The following is a 23,215-nucleotide window of genomic DNA, read 5'->3' as shown; positions in this document are numbered from 1 at the left end:
GCCGAAAAATACCGAGCGCGCTCCTTCGACATTTTCGCCGACCAATCAAAGGGTTGCCGATCAATGTTTCTACTATCGATGCGTAGCCCCTGTTGGGCCACCCAGTGATCTCACATTACTTCATCCAGCTTAACTAATCGTCAACAACAGGTGTGTTCGGGGAACCGGAATAGCGAGCTCAGAGTTAGCGCGATGATTTGGTCTTGGATGTTTCATTTGATCTTGGATGTAGTAAGCGACGTACGAAGCACAGGGCCCTGTTCACCGTCAACATTGCGTGCAGCAGCAACCACAGCCTCCCAGACACTGTTCAGAGAGGTGTACTGTTTTCCCTCCTTGTAAATCTCACATTTGATGATGGACCACAGGTTCTCAATGGGGTTCAGATCAGGTGAACAATGAGGCCATGTCATTAGTTTTTCTTCTTTTATACCCTTTCTTGCCAGCCACGCTGTGGAGTACTTGGACGCGTGTGATGGAGCATTGTCCTGCATGAAAATCATGTTTTTCTTGAAGGATGCAGACTTCTTCCTGTACCACTGCTTGAAGAAGGTGTCTTCCAGAAACTGGCAGTAGGACTGGGAGTTGAGCTTGACTCCATCCTCAACCCGGAAAGGCCCCACAAGCTCATCTTTGATGATACCAGCCCAAACCAGTACTCCACCTCCACCTTGCTGGCGTCTGAGTCGGACTGGAGCTCTCTGCCCTTTACCAATCCAGCCACGGGCCCATCCATCTGGCCCATCAAGACTCACTCTCATTTCATCAGTCCATAAAACCTTAGAAAAACCAGTCTTGAGATATTTCTTGGCCCAGTCTTGACGTTTCAGCTTGTGTGTCTTGTTCAGTGGTGGTCGTCTTTCAGCCTTTCTTACCTTGGCCATGTCTCTGAGTATTGCACACCTTGTGTTTTTGGGCACTCCAGTGATGTTGCAGCTCTGAAATATGGCCAAACTGGTGGCAAGTGGCATCTTGGCAGCTGCACGCTTGACTTTTCTCAGTTCATGGGCAGTTATTTGGCGCCTTGGTTTTTCCACACGCTTCTTGCGACCCTGTTGACTATTTTGAATGAAACGCTTGATTATTCGATGATCACGCTTCAGAAGCTTTGCAATTTTGAGACTGCTGCATCCCTCTGCAAGATATCTCACTATTTTTGACTTTTCTGAGCCTGTCAAGTCCTTCTTTTGACCCATTTTGCCAAAGGAAAGGACGTTGCCTAATAATTATGCACACCTGATATAGGGTGTTGATGTCATTAGACCACACCCCTTCTCATTACAGAGATGCACATCACCTAATATGCTTAATTGGTAGTAGGCTTTCGAGCCTATACAGCTTGGAGTAAGACAACATGCATGAAGAGGATGATGTGGACAAAATACTCATTTGTCTAATGATTCTGCACTCCCTGTACAGTTCTTGGTTGGCCCAAAGTTTTATATGAGAATTTGTGTTTATCTGATTGGTTAAAACTGATGGGGAGAAATTATAGTTTGCACTAAACTATCCCTTTGTTGGTGCCCCAAACTAGTCCCAGCCACTAAGCACTAAAGGTTTTTTTCCCCTATTTTCTAACCTTTACCAAATGACTTGCTGTATTAGTGACCATGAGAGCAACCCTGGTTGAGTTACAGGATGCAGTTTTTGTCTCGTGGTCCCGATGACTCACACATCTTTTAAGGTTCCACCACAGTCAAGTTAAGGTCTGGACTTTGCACGTGTTTTTATTTGTCACATTAAATTTGTGAAGACAACAGAAGCATCATATCAGTCTTTGGATTAGATAAAACATCTTCATCCTCTACAATGATATTTTATTTCAAAATGATGGGTAAAAGTGAGCAACAAAGGTTATCAGACATTTTTGTAACTTCATTCTCAAATCATGCGACATTTCCATATATTTATATAGTATATATTTTCATACAGTGCATTGACATTTGTCACAGGAGGAAACATTTGTAGGCCAGTGTATGTTTGTTCAACCTGTAAATCTTCATATTTCACAGTCACGTTACACATAGTTGAGATCACCCAACCCACTGCTCTTAATAATAATAATAATAATAATAATAATAATAATAATAATAATAATGGATTGCATTTATATAGCGCTTTTCGGGGCCCTCAAAGCGCTTTACAATTCCACTATTCATTCACTCTCACATTCACACACTGGTGGAGGCAAGCCACAGTTGTAGCCACAGCTGCCCTGGGGCAGACTGACAGAATGCAAGAAGGAATTTCCTCTTAAGCAAACAGAACATACAACAAAAGAAAAAACAGGTCACTCAAACTAACCTGCCTTGACAAATTAAAAGTACAGAACCTGTTTTGAAGTAAGAAAGAAGATGCCCTCAAGGCAAATTCTCACGAGGGCCTAAGAGTACATCTTTCACCATCTTACAATACTGTGATTGCAGCCATTCCTCAACTCTCTGTCAATGGTATTCATGGCCAATGATCAGTGGGATTTGATCAATGGTTGCTGATCAATGGTCATGAGAATTTGCATAATCATGATGAAGGAACTGACCTCTCAGCCCATTGTCCCTTCAGTGGTGCTAGTTTCAGTCATCATGCAAATGTAATGTATGTAAATGAACAGAATCGACTTTTGGGGATTTACTTACCTGAATGATTGAGCATGCATCAAGAGGTTTTAAACCACTTTGGCAAGGACTGCCTAAAGCTTGTACGTCAGTATGAGCAAACAGCACGCAAGATGGCGGATTACCGGAACCACCTGAGCAGAAGCGTTCAGTGGTCACAGAAGCGTTGGAGGTAGTTTGTAAGAGATTACAGGATGACCCCAACCTCAGCAACAGGACCACTCTCAGCATCGACCAAGTGTGTTTGCTTTTCGAACTGTCATGGTCTCCGTGCCTGCCCGGCCGGCCCCACAAGGCTACATGTGTTGTTTGGTTTTCTCTCTCTCTCTTTCTCTGCCTGGGCGGAGCTCACTGTGGGCTCCCGCCCTTGGCCCACACACCTGTCAACAATCAGCGGTCATCACCCAGGAGCACTATTTGAGGCTGGAACACAGATCCTCTCGTCGCTGGATGATTGTACTACAGACGTTAGTGTTTCTCCCAGCTCTTGTGAGGGTTATAGGACTGTGGTGCCACCTGCTGGAAATGAGACAATCTTAATCCCAGTTGAAAGAAGACATTATTTTTGTAGGAGCCATTTTTGGGTTGATACCTCATGTTGCCGCTAGAGGTAACCTTTTTAAGTTTCTTTTTTTTTCTTTTTTTAAACTTTATTTAATAAACAATGAGTATACAACATACGAACAGATGAAGTATACAAAACAACAGAACATGAACACAAAAAGCCAAGAGTAAAAGAAAAAGGTAACAATTATAAGAATACACATACATATATTGTTTTGAGAGCCTTTGTGTTGGTGGAGTCTGATATTGATTGTATGTACATTTCCACATCCTTAAAATAATGACAGAAATATGGTGTTTTGTTAGTAAACTTACATTTATGGATAAAAAATGTAGCTAAAAGTATGAACAAATTCATCATAAAAAACATTTCTCATACTTGTTGTAAAGGCTCACCTTCTAGCACATTCACTTCACCAGATGCACCTTGTTTCTTTTCCTCACCTTTGATTGGGTGTGGTTCTTGGCCTTCCTTCCTCCAAAACATGGTCCTCCGAGCCGGAGTAGCGTTAGCGTCATGGATTCACAGCAGCCATTGACTGAAGATTTGAGACGTTCCGGTCGTGATAGTCGACCTCCTGCCTACCTGCAGCAGTATGACGTTCAGTACCCTGGAGCTAGAAGAGCTACATGTGAGACAGAGAGTCAAACAGAATGCCAACATAGTGACAAAGACACACATGGGCTGCAGGATCCTGTCGGAGAGTCAGAAAGACAACCAGAGACATCCCCTGCTCCTTTACCCACCAATCAAGATGAGGTGATGAGGGAACTCCTGATGACAATGAGGGAGATTAGGCAATTCATGATTCAGTTATCTCCTCCCCATTCTCGCAGTTCCTCCAGATCTTCAATTCACACTGTCTCTGATGAAAGCAAATCCTCTGTTTGCGGTTTACAAGCCATTCCCCAAACACATCAGCAACATGAGCAGTTCCCAGTGATTGATCCAGCAACATGTCAATCACCCTCTCAGCCCCCCCAGGTTAGCCGTCACTCTGGTGCAGTTCTGGCTGCTAGCCCTCCTTTCCCTAATTCAACAATATTAGATGCTGCAGTTCCTTCAAGTGGTTTGCCTAGACCAGTTTTTCCGACACCAGATGAGACTCCTTTTAATTTCCTGGCCACGCCACTGCAAGGTCCCCACCAGATTTCATGTGTTCAACCTGCTGTTCCTCTAGATGAAGACCCCGCTCAACCTCTCGTCTGCATTCCGGAACCAAGGCAGCACCCTCCTGTAAAGCAGCAACCAGCTACATCTGATGGTTTGCATGCACAAAACCCTTCAGTACCCATTACTGCTAGTTCTAGTCACCCTGTTAGCACTAGAACACATGTGTATAAGCTTGAGGGTCCTTCTTTCCCAGACCTTACCAGAGAAGATGAAATCCAGTATAGGCTGTTACGAATGGCCCTTACTAACCTGCTTGACCCTCATGAGACGGAGCACTTTAAATATCATGTCCTCCTCGATCATCTGAAAGTAGACCAAGCTAAACGATTAGCTCTTGCCTTTTCCTACGCTCCTGACCCATACACTCAAGCCATCAAAGCCCTTGATGAGCGTTATGGGCAACCAAGACAGCTGGCATTGAAAGAGCTAAAGAATATACTGGAACTGCCTCCTATCAGAGCAGGTGATGGTCAGAGCCTTGATAATTTTGCTCTTCGAGTACAGGCTTTAGTTGGGTTGCTTAGCACTATGGGAGAACAAGGACGTGCAGAACTAGATTGTGGCTCCCATGTCGATCGCTTGTTAGAAAAGTTGCCCGCAGAGCATTCCAGTCGCTTCAAACGGCACATTTACAGGGAACAAGGAGATATGATGTATGACTTACCTTTGTTCTCATCCTGGTTGCAAATAGAGTGCAAGTGTCAACCAAGAAAGGACAGTCCTGTTTCATCCTTTAACCAGCCACGACCTGCCCATAAGTACACCTCTCCACTCACAACAATATTACATGGGACAAATGCATCCGATCCTGTACAGGCAGCACAACCCATCATAATGACTAAGGCTAGATGTGCATATTGCTGCTCACCTGAACACCACATTAGCAAGTGCCCTGAGTTCATTAACAAGACAAAGGATGAGAAAATAAACTGGATAAAGAGAAACAAACGGTGCTGGCGTTGTGCTAGAACTCATCAGGCTGCGAAGTGTGATCTGAGGAAAGCATGTGCCACCTGCATGGATAGACATCTACAGATCCTATGTGAGGTGAATCAGAGACCTAGAACTGAAACTAATCCTGTAGTGAGGACACTGTACTTTGATAGACCTAGCGATCGCCCTAGTGTCCTTTTAAAGGTTGTGAAAGTGCTCCTGCGTAATGGCAAAAGAACCCTGGAAACATATGCAATACTTGATGATGGCTCCCAACGTACCATGCTTCTGACATCTGCAGCTAAGCATCTCCAACTAACTGGGAAAGCTGAAAAATTATCACTCAGAACTGTCCATCAAGAAGTTGAAACTATTAAAGGTTCTTCTGTAAGTTTCCAGATTTCTCCCATCGCACATCCAGAGAAAACATACACAATTAATAATGCCTTCGCTACAAGTCACTTAGCACTTTCAGACCACACCTACCCCGTATCCTCTCTTCAACGGAGATACAAGCATCTTCAAGGTATCCCATTAACCTTTACTAACAAAGCAGCTCCACTACTGCTCATAGGCTCTGATCATACCCACCTCATACTCTACCATCAGCAGTACCTATGTCGTCACCGGCAGTGCCACTATCACCAGTTCCACCGCCTGTGGCTGCCATTCCGCCAGTGGTCAGGGCGCTGCCTGCTCCTGCATCACCTGGTCCTGCCTCTGCCAAGCCCCGTACATTGCCCCCAGCACCTGCAAAACTGCCCAACGGTCTGCAGGTCTGGGCCTGCCGCTGCATCCCACGTGGTTGGCATTTGGACCTGCTTTGCCGCCACCGCTGGCTACATGGTCGGCCCCCTGAACTGTCTGGCCTGCATTGTCGACCTCTAGGTCGACCCCCTGAACCTATATTAGACCTGTAGCATGTCTGATTCCTCTGCCCCCGCTTTGTGAAAAAGAGCATCTTTAATCCTTTGAACATATTTCTCAGTAGAAATATGGGGGCGGCTGTTGTAAAGGCTCACCTTCTAGCACATTCACTTCACCAGATGCACCTTGTTTCTTTTCCTCACCTTTGATTGGGTGTGGTTCTTGGCCTTAATTGCACTCACCTGTCACTCGTTATATAAGGACTGCACTCACCTACCCCTCACTCTTTCTTCACTCCCACATGGGGCGGCAGCTGAGGTGAGTTTCTCTTTGAGTCTCCTGAGTTCATGTATCATTTTGAGTTACTTAAATCATACTTTATGTCCTTTTTAGAGAGAGCAGTCCATGTGTGTCTTTCTTTCCTTTACCTGTTATACAATAAAACGACAAAACCTGCAAATGATGACTGCTTTTTCTTATTCTAACCGGATGAGCCCATGATGCTGATTGCTTCAGCCCTGAACCTTCCTTCCTTCAAAACAATACTTCTTGGGGAACTTAAACAAACAGAATAAAACATTTTCCCATCGTAAAGAAAACTCCCTTAAAATATGGACAATAACAAACCTGCTAAATTCCTTCCAGAGTCTCTGTGTAAAAGAACAGTACCAAAAAAGATGCGTCACAGTTTCTGGATGATCCCCACAGAAAGTACAATTAGTATTTATGTCCCTTTTACATTTGACCATGTAGTGACTGGCTGGATAACATTTATGTAGAATTTTAAATGAGACTTCTTTCACCTTATTTACAATCAAATATTTATGGGGGACCATCCAGACTGTCTTCCACTTGATATCTGGAACATATCGGTTCCAATAAGATGTTATATATGGGAGAGAGACAATATCTTCTTGGAATAAACTACGTATTCTCTTATTGCTGTTACCAAGTTCCTGTGAAAAGCAGATTTTTCCTATTGGTGACTCAGCTGGATCAGGGAGAGTGACTGAGGCAGATATTGAGCTGTCAGTGTTTTTATATAACATTAAAGTCCCTGAGGGTGTGGCACCAAGCACCACTGAGGATTCCACCTTTTTAAGTTCCTGTATGGTAGGTTTATGTAAGGTATTTAAGGTGGACGCACGTAATCAGCGTCAGGTGTGTTGTTAATCATAAGAAGGCAAAACGTTTGTGACCGCTGCGCTTTTATCTTAAAATGTTTGGAACAAAGACCAAAAAGGACAAGATAAGTACTGCTGGAGTTATTGGACTGTTTAATTAATTCATGCATACCAGAAGCATCGCGTCACCCCCGCTAACAACCACCTCAGTGGCTTCACGCCTACGCTTGAATTTTTGTTTTTTGTTCCCTGTTATACTGATCATAAAGCTTTTTCCCCCTTTTTTAAAAATAAAAACCATCTTGCTGTTGCCCTGTTTTCTGATTTTATAGCTGAAGATGTTGTACAGTAACTAACCCTAACCCCTAAATTTTAAATAGTTTAAAAGCATGTAGAAGAGGATATTTAGGCAAGTCCATTTCTCCTTTTGTTATCAAGAAGCACGGACAAAAAGGAAAAATAACCCTGAATCATTGGTCATTGGTCCCCACCAATGCCAAAACGAAATCTACGCCCACTGTCTCTTCCATTGCCGTTTCACTCCAAACGTAACAAATGTCCAACTCAGACAGTGTTCTCAATTTGCATTCACACACAGTGAAGTTGCAGCTTGTTGGAAATGCATCTCCATCCATCCAGTCATGATGATGGTGTTTTCTCCTTGCTGATGCCTTTTGCACATACTGCTGTTGCTGCTGGACCCCTCGCTGCTCAGGATACTGCTGTTGTCTCTTGACCTGCCATGTTGTTGCTTTTGGATCTGCATTTCTCGACAGTCAAGTGGAGGGTGCGTCTGTCCTCTCAGTGAGTGAGACAGTAGACAGTGGTGAGGAGGGCTGTGTGAAAGCAAAAACACATAAATATGCCTGACACCCGTAAACGAAGCAGCATCTGGCTGCAGTTTAAAGACTCTTTTGTTTGTCTTGGTCTCGTCTCGACTTCGTCTCATCTTGGTCTTGGTCTCGTCTCGACTTGGTCTCGACTTGTTCTTAGTCTTGTCTTGGTCTCGATACCCTCTGGTCTTGGTCTTGGTTTTGGCAGTCTTGACTGCAAGTCTAGTTGCACCAGTGGTGCCATGAGCAGTATCTATCTGCTGCTCATCAGCTGCTATGCCGTGGTTATTGTCACAATGTGGTGTATTTGGATCACTCGATCCTAAGTGGATATGGATATGATCCAGGATTGGATGTTTTGTATAAAATTTGAAAGGAACAATTGTTCCTTTCCCCTTTGCTGTGTACTCTGCTGATGCTGTTTTCAAAACCTACCACACTCATGTACAGTATCAGTGTCACACTGAGATATTTCAAAGATAATAATAATACATTTTATTTGAAAGCGCCTTTCAAAACACTCAAGGTCACTGTACACATTAGAATAAAAAGCAACATAAAAACAAGCAGTTTACACAATCGTAAAAGCATAAGACATAAACTAATTTAAAAGAGCAGAGTGGAGAGGTTATGTGGGATAAGCTATTTTGAACAAGTGAGTTTTGAGTTGGGACTTAAAGAGAGAGAAGGAAGAGATATTTCTTAAATCAGGAGGTAGGGGATTCCAGAGTCGTGGAGCAGAGCAGCTGAAAGCCCTGCTCCCCATGGTGGCAAGACGGGGGGAGGGGACGGAGAGTGAAAGGGAAGAAGTAGATCTGAGACAACGAGATGGGGCGGTGATCTTAACCAGATCAGAAAGATATGGAGGGCAGAGATGATGAATAGCCTTAAATGTGTACAAGAGTATTTTGAAATTGATACGATATTTGACCGGGAGCCAGTGAAGCTGCTGCAGAACAGGAGTAATGTGGTGGATAGAAGGGGTCCTGGTGATGATACGGGCAGCAGAGTTCTGGACGCGTTGAAGCTTGTGGATGGATTTTTGAGTATAAAAATAACCTGAATAAATACAAATAAAGGGAAAGAGCTGTCCAGACCTCTGTCTCTGACCATCTGTGTTAACACTTGAAATCGGAAACATGTAAATGTAACAAACATGTTAAAACATAAGAAATCAGGAAGGGGCAAAAAAAGCATTTTGCTAAAAAAAGATTTAGAGCAGAAGTTTTTTAAAATGAAGATATATTGCATTTATTTACAATTAAAAACACACAGAGCAGAAAGTGTGTTACTGTTTTACATCCACAGACACACAAGAAAAGAAGCCGGCAACGTGAGGTCAAGTTATGGCAATTTTATTTGTGTATTTCAGTACATGTATTCAGAATAGAGTTTTTAAAAACAAACAAACGTCCCAAGTCAAGTTTGGGGGGATTTTTGTGAAAGAAAGGTTGAGAGAGGGGGAAGGAGGAAGAAACTATTGCTCTCCTTAAACTTGATGCTGCTGGGTCAGTTTTTTCTCAGCAGTCTGCTCCAGAATCCACTCCTGTCCTCGGCTTTCTTTTCTTTTTCTTTTGCCTTCAGCTCTTTTAAGGTTTTGTTTAGCTGCTCCTCGGCGTCTTTAAATGCTTCTTTCAGCTGCTGTTTGGCCAGTTTGACTTTCTGTTTCAGGAGCTCTTTAGCTTCCTTTTTGTGCTTTTGCATTTCTTTAAGTGCATCTTTGCAGCCTTTCTTGGTCACCTCAGAGGCTGTCGTTTCTTTCTTGAATACCTTCAACTCAATTTTCTCTTCTGCAAGTTCTTCTTGCACTTTCATCAGTTTCTTCTTCAGAGTTTCACTTTCCTGTTTTGCCTCCCATTTTCCATGTGTCTCTTTTTCTATTTCTTCCTCTGTTTCCAGCAACTTCTTCCTCATGTTTTGAGTGAAACTCTTTGTATTTTCCATTTCTTTCTTTGCTTCCTGTATTTTAAATTTCTCTTCCTCCAACACTTTTTGAGCTTCCAACAATTCTTTCTTCATATTTTCAATCTCATTTTCTGCCTCATGTTTACGTTTTTTCTCCTCTTCAAGTTGTTGCTTTACATGCAGTAATTCCTTCCTGAGTATTTCAGCTTCAGCCGTTACATTTTCAGCTTCTTGTGTTGCCAACTGCATTTTCCTTTTCTCCCCTTCAAAAGCTTCCTGCACCTCCTGTAATTCCTGCATCACATTTTCTGCCTCCTTCTTTGCAGTTTGATATTTATTTTTAGCTTCTTGTGCTGTGCTTTTCTCTTCCTGCAATGCTTTTTGAGCTTCCAACAGTTCTTTCTTGATGTTTTCATTCTCATTTTCTGCTTGTTGTTTTCCCATCTTCTCTCCTTTAAGCTTTAGACCCACATGCAGTAATTCCTTCAATACTACTTCGGTTTCAAACTTTGAATTTTTAGCTTCTTCTCTTGATTCTTCTGCCACTTCTTTTAATTTGACATTTTCAGCCTGTATTATTTGAAATTCTTCTCGTAGTTTAATCAGCTCAGACTGTTCTGTACTGTATGGTGACGCACTCACCAATCCTCTTCTCGATCTCCCTTGATTCATTTTGGCCTTTTAAACAAAGGAACCAAAGTTTTGTAGAGAAGTGAAGTTTTCGATGTGTTTTTTTCTTCAACCGTCGTCTGTCCTGCACAGAGATGCTGCTGTAGATGTGTCTCTAGCTGTGTCTGGATAAAATGAAAAATGCTGTAACTAAGTGCTTGTGTTGCACAGTTCTACAAAACATTCCATTCCATGCATGCTCCGCCCACATGGTCAGGAATGTCAGGTGCTGCATCACCAAATGCTGCTCCCGTTGCCTAGCAATAACAGCTGTTTACTTTTTGGGGTCTGGTTCATTATTTAATAAAGAAAACATGTCCAAGTATTGCAACCATGGTGCTGAGGCTCAGTGCATATTCTAGCCTGCTGTGTGGGTGGGCAGCTAGAAATCACTGGTGGGCAACATGAGAGAGGAGAAAACTGGAGCAGCCAAGCAGGGAGCTGCAGGTTGCTGGTTTGAGTCTCTGTTCAGATGCTGGTGTCTCCTCTCTCTGAGATGTTTGCAAACAGTCCCAGATAAAACAATAAGGATAATAAACAAACACGTGACTAAACTAACATTTATGACACTGATATGTTTCATGTGATGGCCTCTATACAGCAGTCACTGCAAGCATCCACATCAGCACACTTACTTTTCTTTAAGCAGGCGTGCTGGGGTCCTCCTAAGGAAAGTTTGAGAACTTCATTTCCTTCATGCTGGTGAACTTTTTACCAAATTTTTTCATCAAAGCTTCTCCATCACTGACAGCGATTGTTTGGATCTTCACACTCATCTCCATGAACCCTAAAAAATGAGTTTCACTTTGCTCATATAATGCCAGGAGTGTCTCCATATTCCACAAAAGTCTATGCAAACATGTAACAGTATCCCATATTCATAAAAATATTATTGATATTATAACAAAAGCTGTCTCCACCACAATTGTCCCAAGTGCTTTTTTTAAAACAGGATTTTAAACCAGAGGATTTCCCTAAAGCTTAATTTTTTTAATATTTTGTAGACAACAACAGAATCATTTCAGAAAAACTCAAAATGACTGGTGTCAATATTATTTGCCCCACAAAAAAGGTCAAATATAAAAAAATATTGCAAATATTGCACAGTGAAAAGGCACTACAGCTCAGTTGTTCCCACTCGCCTTTGTCCTCCTGTTTCCCCTCCCTCTCCCCTCCAACGAGGAGTTAAACAGTTTGATGGTGTGTGGGACAAAGGAGTTTTTAAGCCTGTTGGTTCTTGACTTTGAGAGAAGCAACCTGTCGCTGAATAGGCTCCTCTGATTATTTACGAGCATGTGCAGAGGATGCCCAGCATTTTCCATAATGTCCAGCAGTTTCTTTAATGTCCTTTTCTCTCCCACTATCACCAAAGTGTCCAGCTTCATGCCGACCACAGAGCTAGCCTTCCCGATTCGTTTTTCCAGTCTGGATGAGTCCTTTGCTGTGCTGCTCCCCCAGCTGTTTCTGGTTCTGTTTTGGTTAAGTCCTAAGTAGTCCTGATTTTGAACTGTTGTAGTCCTGTTTTGAGGGGAGAGATGATGAATAGCCTTAGATTACTTACTGGATCCACCCCAGATGAGCTGCTTTTGCAGTTCCAGGAAACCTGTACTCAGACCCTAAACCCTGTGAACCCATTAAAAACCAGGCGCCCAAAACGTGTTCCACAGCCCTGGTTAAATGAATCCACTCAAGCAGTCAGGCGTCAGTGTAGGAGAGCAGAGTGAAAGTGGAAGAAAGACAAATTGCAGGTTTCTTTTGAAATGTTAAAAGAATGTTTCTCAGGTCATTGTGTTAAATTGTCATAATCGCCGTGTTCTCTTTAAGACTATCAGCTCTACTCTAGACAACCCTGAAAGCCTCTGCTGACACATGTCATCAGTTCCTTTCTTTCTTTGTAAACAAGGTCGAGTCTGTCAGGTCAGCAATAGTACTTCCTACAGATGACCCATCAGTGTTTATTCCATGACTGTAAACATGTTTCCATTTGTCACTTCAGTCTTTACTCTGAAATACAGGAAATGACATCATGGCTCAAAATCTTTGTCGTTCAAACAATTCTTTATTTAACTTTTTTTTTAAAAACTTTATTTAAGAAGTTAAACAAAAAGAACTTTAACAAAATACATTCAATAAAAACTTGAACAACAGGAAACTGATTTTTCATCCAACCACTGGAAAAAAAAGGTAACGACTGAACACAAACAGAAGAACAATTTATAAAGATTAACATTGAACTATAGGAACAGTTTGATTCATAGCCTCATTAGAACTTTAACTTAAACTTAAGGAGAGCCGACCTGAACTCTGTGGAGCCTGATCTCCAGGGTTTTAAGTTGGACTCTGAAACCAGAGGATGTTTCTCTCTCTTCAGATTCACTCTGATCCTGTGATGGGAACGGTTTCAGCCCTGCGTGATCGCGCTGATGTTTGCACAGAGCAGATAATGAAGTGAATGTTTTGGCACAGTGGTAACAGTGAAACAGTTTATTAGTAACGTGGGATCGTTTGTGTGCAGAGTATGAACTGAGATTACTGAAGCTCTTGTCACACTGCTCACAGCTGTAGTTTCCTTCCATGTGTGTACGTTCATGCTTGTTACGATGACCTGAATGTGAGAAGCTTTTGTCACAGTGTCTGCACTTGTATGGTTTCTCTCCTGTGTGGACTCGTTTGTGTGTTTTAAGCTGACTTGCAGTGGTGAAGGATGACCCACACTGATCACACCAGTACACATCTTCTCCGGAGTGAATGCGTAGGTGTATATTTCGGCTCCATACCCGGCTGAAGGTTTTTCCACAGATGTCACAGCTGTATGCCTTAACTCCAGAGTGGGTAACTAGATGACTCTGTAAGTTGCTACTTTGAGTAAAAGCTTTGCCACACTGATCACAGCTGTAAGCTTTAACTTCACTGTGGATGACTTGGTGTCTTTTTAGGACATTCTTCCAGGAAAACGACTTTCCACACAAGTCACAGCTGAACGGTCTCTCTCCAGTGTGGATGAGCTGATGTTGTTTTAGTTTAGACTTCCAGGTAAAATCCTTCCCACACTCGTCACAGGTGTTTTTTTTCTCTCTCTTTCTTCTGTGAGGTTTGTCGGCCTCCTGAGAGCGCTGACTTCTCGGTCCACGTTGGTCCTGCAGTGACAGAGATACAAGCAGAGGCAGTGAGTGAAATGCAGTCATTAAACAAACTGAAGCTTCAAACTCCCTCCATTAACACTAGTTTTAAACCTCAAGGTGGAGTGTGGCACCAAACACCTTAAAGGTCTCTTATCCCCACCTACTGGTAGTAGTAACACATTACATCCAACCTGCTGTTAAAGATAATTAATCATTGTTCAAACACTCTAAAATCATGCCCATCTCTCCTGCTTGTACACAAATATTAATGCTAACACACTCAGAATAGTAATAAATGTTTACCAGGTCTGTACTTTTTTATATTTCCTGTTTGTTTCCTATTATATATTTCTATAATTGTCTAATTTATTCGATAATAATAAATCAAATGTAACAGTTACTAGCTTGGTTCAGTGAAGGATGATGTCAGAGTCTGACTGTAACCTGACGTTTTTTTTACTTTTACTCGCTACATTAAAAAAAAAATCTGTATTTTCTATTCCTTACATTTTCAACACAGGCTTGTTACTTTTGGTTTAAGTCATTTGAGGGGAGTTATTTCATCACTGCGGGCTTCAAAGACTAAATTGATTTGAGCCTAAACAGTAACACATGAAATCCAATCCTGCATCATACACCAGGCTGTGTGGTAAAGTCCTATAAATGGAGCATGTAACGATCACTGTAACACAAACCGTAAATTTTATCTGAGTTTAAAGGTTTAAATCACCATCAATTTCATCCTTCTATGATTCAGAGTTTGGTGACATCCTTATCATACAGAGTTCCGTTGGCTGAGTTGGGAAAAAGTTCTCAATAGAGTTTTTGAGCTCAGCAAAGAAATCTGTCAGTTCATGGTGTGAGATTATTATATTATCTTATGCCACGTTATACCCCTAATTAAAGATAGTGAAATTATTATGTAGTTTTAGTTTGCATTATTCTCCTGACTTTGAAGAAGGTGACAACTATTACAGTTATTAAACTGATTTGTATTACATTAGACTGCTGATTTATTGTGAATGAGTGATATTGTTTTATGATGCATTATACTGCTGAGGTATAAGAAATACTGTTTTCAGAGAGTCATGGCCTTATTTGTCTGATTAGAAGAGAACAGAGCATACCGGAGAGGTTTTCTGCCCCATCTCATCAGGAGGAGATAAAACAGGGAGCCAAGGCCGTCACTTAAGAGAGAAAGAATGTGAATGTTTAGGTTTTATGACTAGGTGGAGGGGGGCTGAAGCTATAAGAATGTGAGAAACACTCAGACGCTTCGAGATCAGGCGGACACCCTCCCGCGCTCATCTCCCCTCCGGATGGTTTATGCTCAAAAGTGTTGAATTGTATGGAATAAAAGATTGTTGATTGAGCATTTATACACAGAGTATTGTCCTTCCTTCAGCCCAAAGATCAAAAGAATTGGGAGATTTAACAATGGACATGGCATGTATGATGCAGTGAAGGCATTTCAAGTGAAGCTGTCACAAATGCACCAGTGCAACCTGTCTCACTTTCCCTGTTGCCAAGTAATGTTGAACCAAGTCGGCGCACTTTGCTGATAAACTGAGCGCACTGAGTTCGCGGCGCTTTGGTGACTGTGAAGCACAAAAAGAGAATTTCAAGCTTCTTCTTTACGTGGAAACTGCACCTGTGCAGATTCAGATGGAGCTGCAGTGTAATGGTACACTCAAGGCAAAGTACGACACTGAATGGCCTGCACAGTTTATTAGTTCCATTCCTGCAGCAATGCCCCAGCTCCGTCTACATGCAGCTCCAACCTTGTGTATGTTTTCATTTATTTTTTCTGGGGTTTTTGCAGCATGTTCATATTTCTAACTTGCATAATTTTGACAGGATATATTTTTATGAAGATCAAAACATTTAAAGTTAAAGTTGATTTTTTAAGTTTATTTATTCTGGAATAAAATTCCTGTCTGTTTTTATTCATATTTCTGTTTAAAAAACATGGTTTTAGTGTTCAATAAATGTTTATCTTGTTTGGCCCGCGACCTAAAGTGTGCCTTGAGTTTTGCTCCCTGTGCAGTTGAGTTTGACACCCCTGGTGTAGAGGATGGAAATCAGCCAGGACAACTCATGAAACATCTGCAGACATCTGGTTGAATTCAGTTGTGTACATCCACAGAGAGCAGCAGGTCAGCTGATCACAGCCTGTACATTAAGAACATCGACTGGAGCTCTCAACAGAAATGATTGTGAGCTGTGACTCTTTTCCCCACACTGAGCCACTACAGCTGATTTTAGGGTTGAATCCTGCTGAATCCCACTTTAACCTCTTCCCTGCCCATTTTCCTCTTTAGAGGCAAAGTCACCCTCTACAATGTAGGCATTGTATTATTACATGAATATTACATTACATTAATATAGCACAAGGTTCAGTTAGTTTTGCATAAAATATATATCAGTACTTCATCTTTTACCCCTTTAAGACCTACCATAGAACCAAGAGCTTATGTTTATATTTTTACTAGAGATGGCACGATACCACTTTTTTATGTCCGATACCATGAATTTGGATATCTGCCGATACCGATATGAATCCGATATAGTGTATTTTTTAATCAACAGAACTGTTTTTTTTAAAATATCTTGCTGTTTTTGTATAAGTTCATACTCAAGTTAAAAAACAAAACACTAAAGCTATTCTGTTATACCTGTATGCAAAAAATACACAGCACCCAAATATTTCATAGTTCAGTAATAGTGATCAATCTAATACACTTAATCCTACTCCATCCTCCCTATTCTGGTATTTTAAGGAGTAAGTAACCTAAATAATAGGGCTCTAAAACTCCCAGCAAAAAAAAAAAAATAGATAGGGAATCACCCACCCTCCACTTCATGATGCTTAATCAACATAATCAACTTTAATTTGATGCAGTGTGAAAAAAGATTCACAGAAATCAATTATTTTTCAAGAATAATTAAATAGATTCAACATCTTTCTTCAACAGAATTGCAGACTGCACAGATGGTACCTTCCCAAAGGAAAAAGTAGTAAAGCTTACTAGGGTATATTAGGCTTAGTTACTATATACAGTCATGGACTTCTATACATTTTACATCAGATTAAAACTTTGGGTGTAAGATTCAGATAATTATTTATTAAAATCTAGACATTTTAAATGAGAATAAGAAAGAAAAGGATGTCTTTGTGCCCCCTTTTCCCTGTTAATGCCCTATCGGCCACCCTGGCTAAACTTTGCTAGATCCGCCCCTGCACAGTTACCAGCCGTCAGCTAGAAAAGGATCCTGGTGTAGAAAGTAATATTAAATAAATTCTAACAACAGCTTATCAAGGTTAAACGTGCTGCTGTTGTTCAGCTGCTGGTTTCCTCTTTCTGGCGCGAAGTGGGCAATAAACAAACAAGAGAGATGGACTCGCGACAGAAAAGCCGATCAGCTGATCATGATTTCATGACTGAAGTAGCAGCAGGAGAGGGAGGGGGAGAGAAGAGGCAGTCGCTCCATATATGTTCCATCGCAGGAATGCTTTACAAACATTCAGAGACGAACTTACACACTTGCTTTACTTCTCTCTGGGATAACTTCCTCGGAGATGAAATGCCGGATTGGTAGCGAGGCTACAAATACACACAGCCGCTCTATCACGTGAGCACACTGCTCCGACGTGCTACGGTTATGAGCCGAGTTACGCCATGTCGCAAGTTTTGTGAGGTGCTTTTTTGAAATTTAATGGATCGGATTACATTTTTTATTTCTCTCCGATATCAGATCCAGTAATTTACGTCAGTATCGAACCGATACGATACGTGATATCGGATCGGTCCATCTCTAATTTTTACATGCCCTTAATGCAGGGCTCTAGAGTGCGACCAATTTGGTCGCAAATGTGACCAAATTTTTCAGTGGTGCGACTAAAAAATATATTTGCTTGCACCTGTGCGACCAAATGTTCGGGTAGCAAAAAAATAAAAAATAAAAAATCTGCAACCTTCCCTGTGGTCAACAACAGACACACATTATGCCCCTATCGTGGACTAAACCAATCAGAGATAGTAAGGGGCGGGACCTCTCTGATTGGCCGTGGTCCAGTTGAAAGTGCAGGTGGAAGTGGGAGGTGAGTAGCTTGAATAAAGCGATATCAATTCATTAAATCCTGAATCGACTTTTAAATATAACTGTGTTTTGCCAGAAACGCCAGATTCTCAGATTAAAGCTCACAAAACCATTTCAACAACAACCAAACAGCAAATGAGAGCAGGTACACGGACTCCACACAAAGACGTAAACACAGAGCCAACGCATCAGAATCAGCTTTGTCTTTCTCGGCTTTCTCAGCTTAGCGATCCTGATGCGTCCGGTCCACGCTGTGATTACGTCTTTTTGCGCTGATTCTGAGCTGCAGGTTTTGTCTCTCCAACCAAAATTCACCGAGCCAGCAGCAAAAGAAGCAGCAAACTGCGCTTCACATTTGATCAATGTCGTCATGAATTTTGCTGTTTTGCTTCCACGACTATTAAAATCACACTTCATGCACAGCTAGCTCTCTCTCTCTCTCTCTGTACTTCAAGAACAGTTTCCCGTCTCCAATCTCTGTTTTCTGTATTATTCATTCGCTTATTACCAGTGTTGGGACTAACGCGTTATTAAGTAACGCGTTACAGTAACTACGTTATTATTGTGGTAACGAGCACGGTAACTAGTTATTATGCCAAAATCAGGAACGCGTTAGTCGTTACTGGGATTTAGATAGGGTCGTTACTCGTTACTTCGTGTGTTGGCTATCGCGGAGCTTCCACAGATTCAGTAACATTAGCAAGTGGTGGAGGCCAGCAGGTGGATGAGAGAAAGGGGACGCAGGAGGAGGAGAGACCCGAGGCGGCCGCCGGTCCAAGTGTGAACTGAACTTCAGGTAAGAAGTTATGACCTGCAGTCTCTCTGGGTCAGATATGAACCAAGCTTAGGTGCAGTTTATTTTCGTTATTCTGACTTTTTCCGTACTGCGTGCTAGCTAGCATGACGGAGTTTCTATACAGCTGGGTGGTGCTATGAAGTTAATGATGTTGCACTTTATTTTGTTCATAAGTTATTACAGTTGCCAACCGTCCCGTCTGGTATTCAGAGAAAATATTACGCGTTTCTTATTGAGGTGAAAAGGAACAGTTTGTCCCGTAATTCAGCTACAATGAAAAAGGCACAAAGCTGGAATTATTCTGTGTCTTTGCTGCACAGCTGCCTCTTCTTCTTTCATTCTCCCCCCTCCCTCTCCCGTTTCTACTTCAATCATGAAAACTGATCAATGATCAGCTGATCGGCTCTCTTGTTTGTTTATCGCTCACTTTGCGCCAGAAAGAGGAAACCAGCGGATGTCGCGCTAAACAACAGCAGCACGTTTAAGCTTGATCAGCTATTGTTAAAATTTATTTAATATTAAATTCTAGTATCAGCTGATGTTTGCTGGAGCCACAGCTGTAAAAAAGCTGCTGGTCAGGATGTCGGTTTGGATATGTGGTGAGAGGGAAACATGAAGATGAAACCAGGAGATGTCCTTACTGGATCATCAGAGCTGAACAGGTGATGGAGAAACAGGTTTACCTTTTAGGTGACATGAATGAGTTGAAGGGAAGTTATGAACTGTTTCTGAGAGACAAATAACCCCAGGATCCTTTTTTAGGTAGCTGACAGCTGGTAACTGTGCAGGGGCGGATCTAGCAAAGTGTTGCCAGGGCATTAACAGGGAAAAGGGGGCACAAAGAAATATTTTTCTTTCTTATTCTCATTTAAAATGTCTAGCTTTTAAAAAATAATTATCTGAATCTTACAACAAACGATTGATAGATTGATGCATATATACCATCAAGACAGTGAACATCACTGTCACAACAGTGTTTATTTTCATTCAAAGGCTTTATGATTTTTCCTATGATGGTGGGCCAGTCTCTAGTCAAAATGTCCGGGCCAATTTTCTGTCCCAGTCCAGCCCTGTATGCAGCTCATCTGCAGTCTGGTGTTACCTACATCTTCCTATTCAGAAGGCAAAATTTCCAAGTTCTGAGTACAATCGAAAGCACCACGACTGCAGTTTTTGTGTTGGATGTAAAAGGCGCACATGACTCTGTGACGTAGGCTAGAATCATGGCAGCAGTCAATGACGGTCCAGGCGTGGGATTTCTCTCGTGGAAATATGCACATTATCTTTTCCTTTCTATTGGTAGGTGGCACAGTGCACTTGTGGCAAGTAAGCAAGCTAGAAGACTGGCAAAGTTATGGAAGAAACACATTAACAAGAGAATTCTGAGTAAAACCAAAGTTACTTTCCCTAGTAACTAGTTACTTTGAAAGTAACGAGTAACTTGAAGTAACTGAGTTACTTTTGAGAGAAGTAACTAGTAATATAACTAAGTTACTATTTTAAAGTAACTTACCCAACACTGCTTATTACCCACCAGTCTACCGCTGTTTACGGCGCTGTGGCTGCTGTCTTTTTCTATTCTTTTTTTCACTTAAATGACATCGGACAAGAAAGCCTATTTTTTCTGTTGTTCAATACTGAAGAAATTTAAACTTTATATGCAGAACATTGTAGAATATTTTGAAGGTTATCTGCTATAAAAAGCCAGACAAGGAAAATCTCCTTCATGTTTTTCTGTGTTTTATTCTCAGTTACTTTCACACAAAGGCATCTGCTGTGATGTTCACAATTCTGAAGAAGTCAGTACTGATAAATGATCAGAATTATAATATTTCTGACTCTTCTGGCTAAGTTGAATCGAATCGGGACTTTGAAAACCGGAATCGAATGGATTATAGAAATCAGTGATGATACCCAGCCCTAGTGAGCAGCCTAGGCACGACAGAAGTGGATGTAGCTGTAATAGGAAAAGAACTATTGCTAACTTTTCTTTTAAGTTAAGGCCTGATCCTTCTGAAATTCATAGCCAGTGCTCTGACACGGTGTCATCAATCTTTGAATGCTGAAAAAGCACAGTGTATCCAGAAAAACACATTATATTATATAAATTATTATAAAATTTGTGTGCGCCTAACTTTTGTGCTGGTACACCTAACTTTTTAAAGTTAGGCGTACCGGCAAAAAGTTAGTCTAGAGCCCTGCCTTAATGCCATTTTGGGGAGCATTTCAAGTTGCTATACATCAATATGACCATTATATCCCAAATGTTAATAATATCTATGCATTAAGTCCATAGTAACTACATAAAGTGCAAAAAAACTGCAATAAAATACAAAAAAATTTAAATTGTTTTTGTTTTGTTTTTTACACATATTTGTAGTTAGAAAATTGTATCCCTCAAAACTGTAAATTTAAAAAAGTTGCACATTGTTTCCAACCACAGGAAATTTGTTTTTGAGCATTTTTGAGGAAAAACAAAAATAAATATTATAATGCAAATTTGCAAACAAACAGCATGTGCATCAAAATAAACTATTACCAACAGTGCAGTTTGAGTTCTAAGCATCCCAGAAACAATACAGAAAAGAATAAAGTCAAACATGACTTTTAAAAACACCAGTATAGGTGTCGCTGAAGGCAGGTTTTGGCAGGTAAAGTCGGACATGTGATAGTTCGCGCTGGCATCTATTCCAACATAGGAAGTGCTATGAACAGCAAAGCGTGTTTCTGGTATATTATGTTTTTTTGCTGCAAGTGCTTTTTATGCAATTTCTGCAAATACATATGTGGAAGGAAACGTGACCTAGGGCAAGCTGATGGCATAAGATGTAAGTACAACTATTCCTAAATAAAATAATTGTGTTAGCTTAAGTGCAGTTCTACCGGGATTTTAAAATTGTTACGCAAAACGGAGCATTCCTGCTCCAATAGGCCTTAAAGGGTTAATGGAGTATTTCTTAACACTAGTATCTGTCACCTTCTTTGTCGAACTCATTGTTTTCTCTGCAGTGGCTGAGCTGAGTCCAAGTAGCTGAAATGTTCCCCTGCTGCTCCGTCAGACTCTTCTCCTCCTCCTGATCAGCTGGGACACAAAACAGAACTTTGTTAGGCTCCACACTGCACTGAAGAGTCAAAGTGTCTCATATGTTCATCTGAGAGCACAAACAACAAATTTTAGCTTCCCTGGGTGAGCAACTTGTTTAAAACATACACAAAAGGTTTGAGCACCGATACCAAATTCAGCAGTATGGCACACCAGTACCAGGAGAGCAATTCCTCTTTAAAAAAAGCCCTGGCAAAGAACAAAAACAGAACAATCGATGGACCTGCATAAACGAGTACAGTGTTTCCCAACCACTGTGCCGCGGCATATATACGTGTGCCGTGAGAACTGATCAGGTGTGCCGTGGAAGATTATCCTATCTGAGTGGGTGTAGAAATCTGAGCCATGATCTGAGTAACCCTCATCACTCAGTCACACTCCGATTCTCTACTTATATCAAGTCCATTGCACTACTTTCAAGCATTCTGCAACCTGTCCTCTAATTTATTCTTACTGTCTTACTGTTTATATTGTTTTCCATGCACGGTTGGTGTGGAGCACCCACAATTTAGTTGAATATGTACAAAGACAATAAAAGACTATTCTATTCTATTTTAAAAACTCTGCAGTACTTTTAAAACACAGATCCCCTCTTGGGGTTCGAGGCTGTATTTGTTTTAAAAATGAATCTCTGGTATCTCTGGCCTATCATTATTATTTTGCTAACAGTTAATCAGGCTCATTTACTGAATACTGATCAGAATTTATCAAATTATCTTTGAAATGATTCTAACAACAGGCCTCTCAGAGTGAGGCCAGTTTTTACAATCACATGCCCTGTGGGCTGACACAACTTTGCTGATAAGACAAAGGCAGCTGTGTTTTAGTCTGGAATACATTTATTTTTTACCTTTCTTTTAAATTGATTTCATTATAGCACTTTTACCGCCAACATATTTGGATTTTTTGGCGCTGGAAGTGACCTTATATTGATGATGGCTGGCGTTAGCTAGCTAGCTAGCTAGCTTGGATAGCACGCTGCATTCAAAAACTATGCAGGTGCCACACAGTGACAGAGATGCTAACTAGCGCTTAGTAACAGACTAATAAAATAATAGAAACTCTGATTACACTTAGCTAATTTAAAAGCTTTCTTCTAATAATAACACTGTTTTCTTCTCTGTGTTTCATTAGCATTTGTTAATATTTTCTTGTAAATTAGTTTATAGCAGCTTGACTTGATGTAGAGGCTTTTTCTTTCAACTGGTTCACAAATAACTGACAACAGAGACCGAGGAGAGCAACAGAAAACTTCACTCAGGAGCTAAATTCAAGATTGACTGAACTCAGATCAAAGTTACCTTAGTGCTTCACTTCAGATGAGGAAGAAAAATAAACTAAAACACAAACGCAATGAAGCGGGAACTTCGCGGCTTCTTCTTCTTCTTTGGGGTTTTTCTTTGGCGGTT

General features: G+C 41.2%; 1 protein-coding gene and 2 long non-coding RNA genes across 4 annotated transcripts in view; 1 reads left to right on the top strand and 2 right to left on the bottom strand.

Moving 5' to 3' along the window:
* LOC309695196 overlaps nt 1–6,817 on the bottom strand; it is a 71,016-nt gene extending 64,199 nt beyond the window's left edge. The window contains exon 1 of one of the 2 annotated variants that reach the window (XR_014273062.1): nt 5,749–6,817. This is a non-coding gene — a long non-coding RNA (uncharacterized lncRNA). The remainder of the gene's footprint in view (nt 1–5,748) is intronic. The other variant, XR_014273063.1, reaches the window with a different exon arrangement.
* Nucleotides 1–23,215, top strand: part of LOC309695172 (transcription factor 7-like 1-B) — a 72,361-nt gene that overhangs the window by 38,364 nt on the left and 10,782 nt on the right. The window lies entirely within an intron of this gene.
* On the bottom strand, nt 12,736–23,211 carry LOC309695193. The gene is made up of 3 exons (XR_014273055.1): nt 23,108–23,211; nt 21,681–21,785; nt 12,736–13,821 (listed from the first exon to the last, which is right to left on the bottom strand). It is a non-coding gene; the product is annotated as an uncharacterized lncRNA (long non-coding RNA).

The sequence above is a fragment of the Aulonocara stuartgranti genome, assembly GCF_965226115.1.
Source record: "Aulonocara stuartgranti genome assembly, chromosome: 19".
In the NCBI taxonomy this organism is placed as follows: domain Eukaryota; kingdom Metazoa; phylum Chordata; class Actinopteri; order Cichliformes; family Cichlidae; genus Aulonocara; species Aulonocara stuartgranti.
The sequence above is the reverse complement of the archived record's forward strand: the minus strand, read 5'-3'. Positions and strand labels throughout refer to the sequence as shown.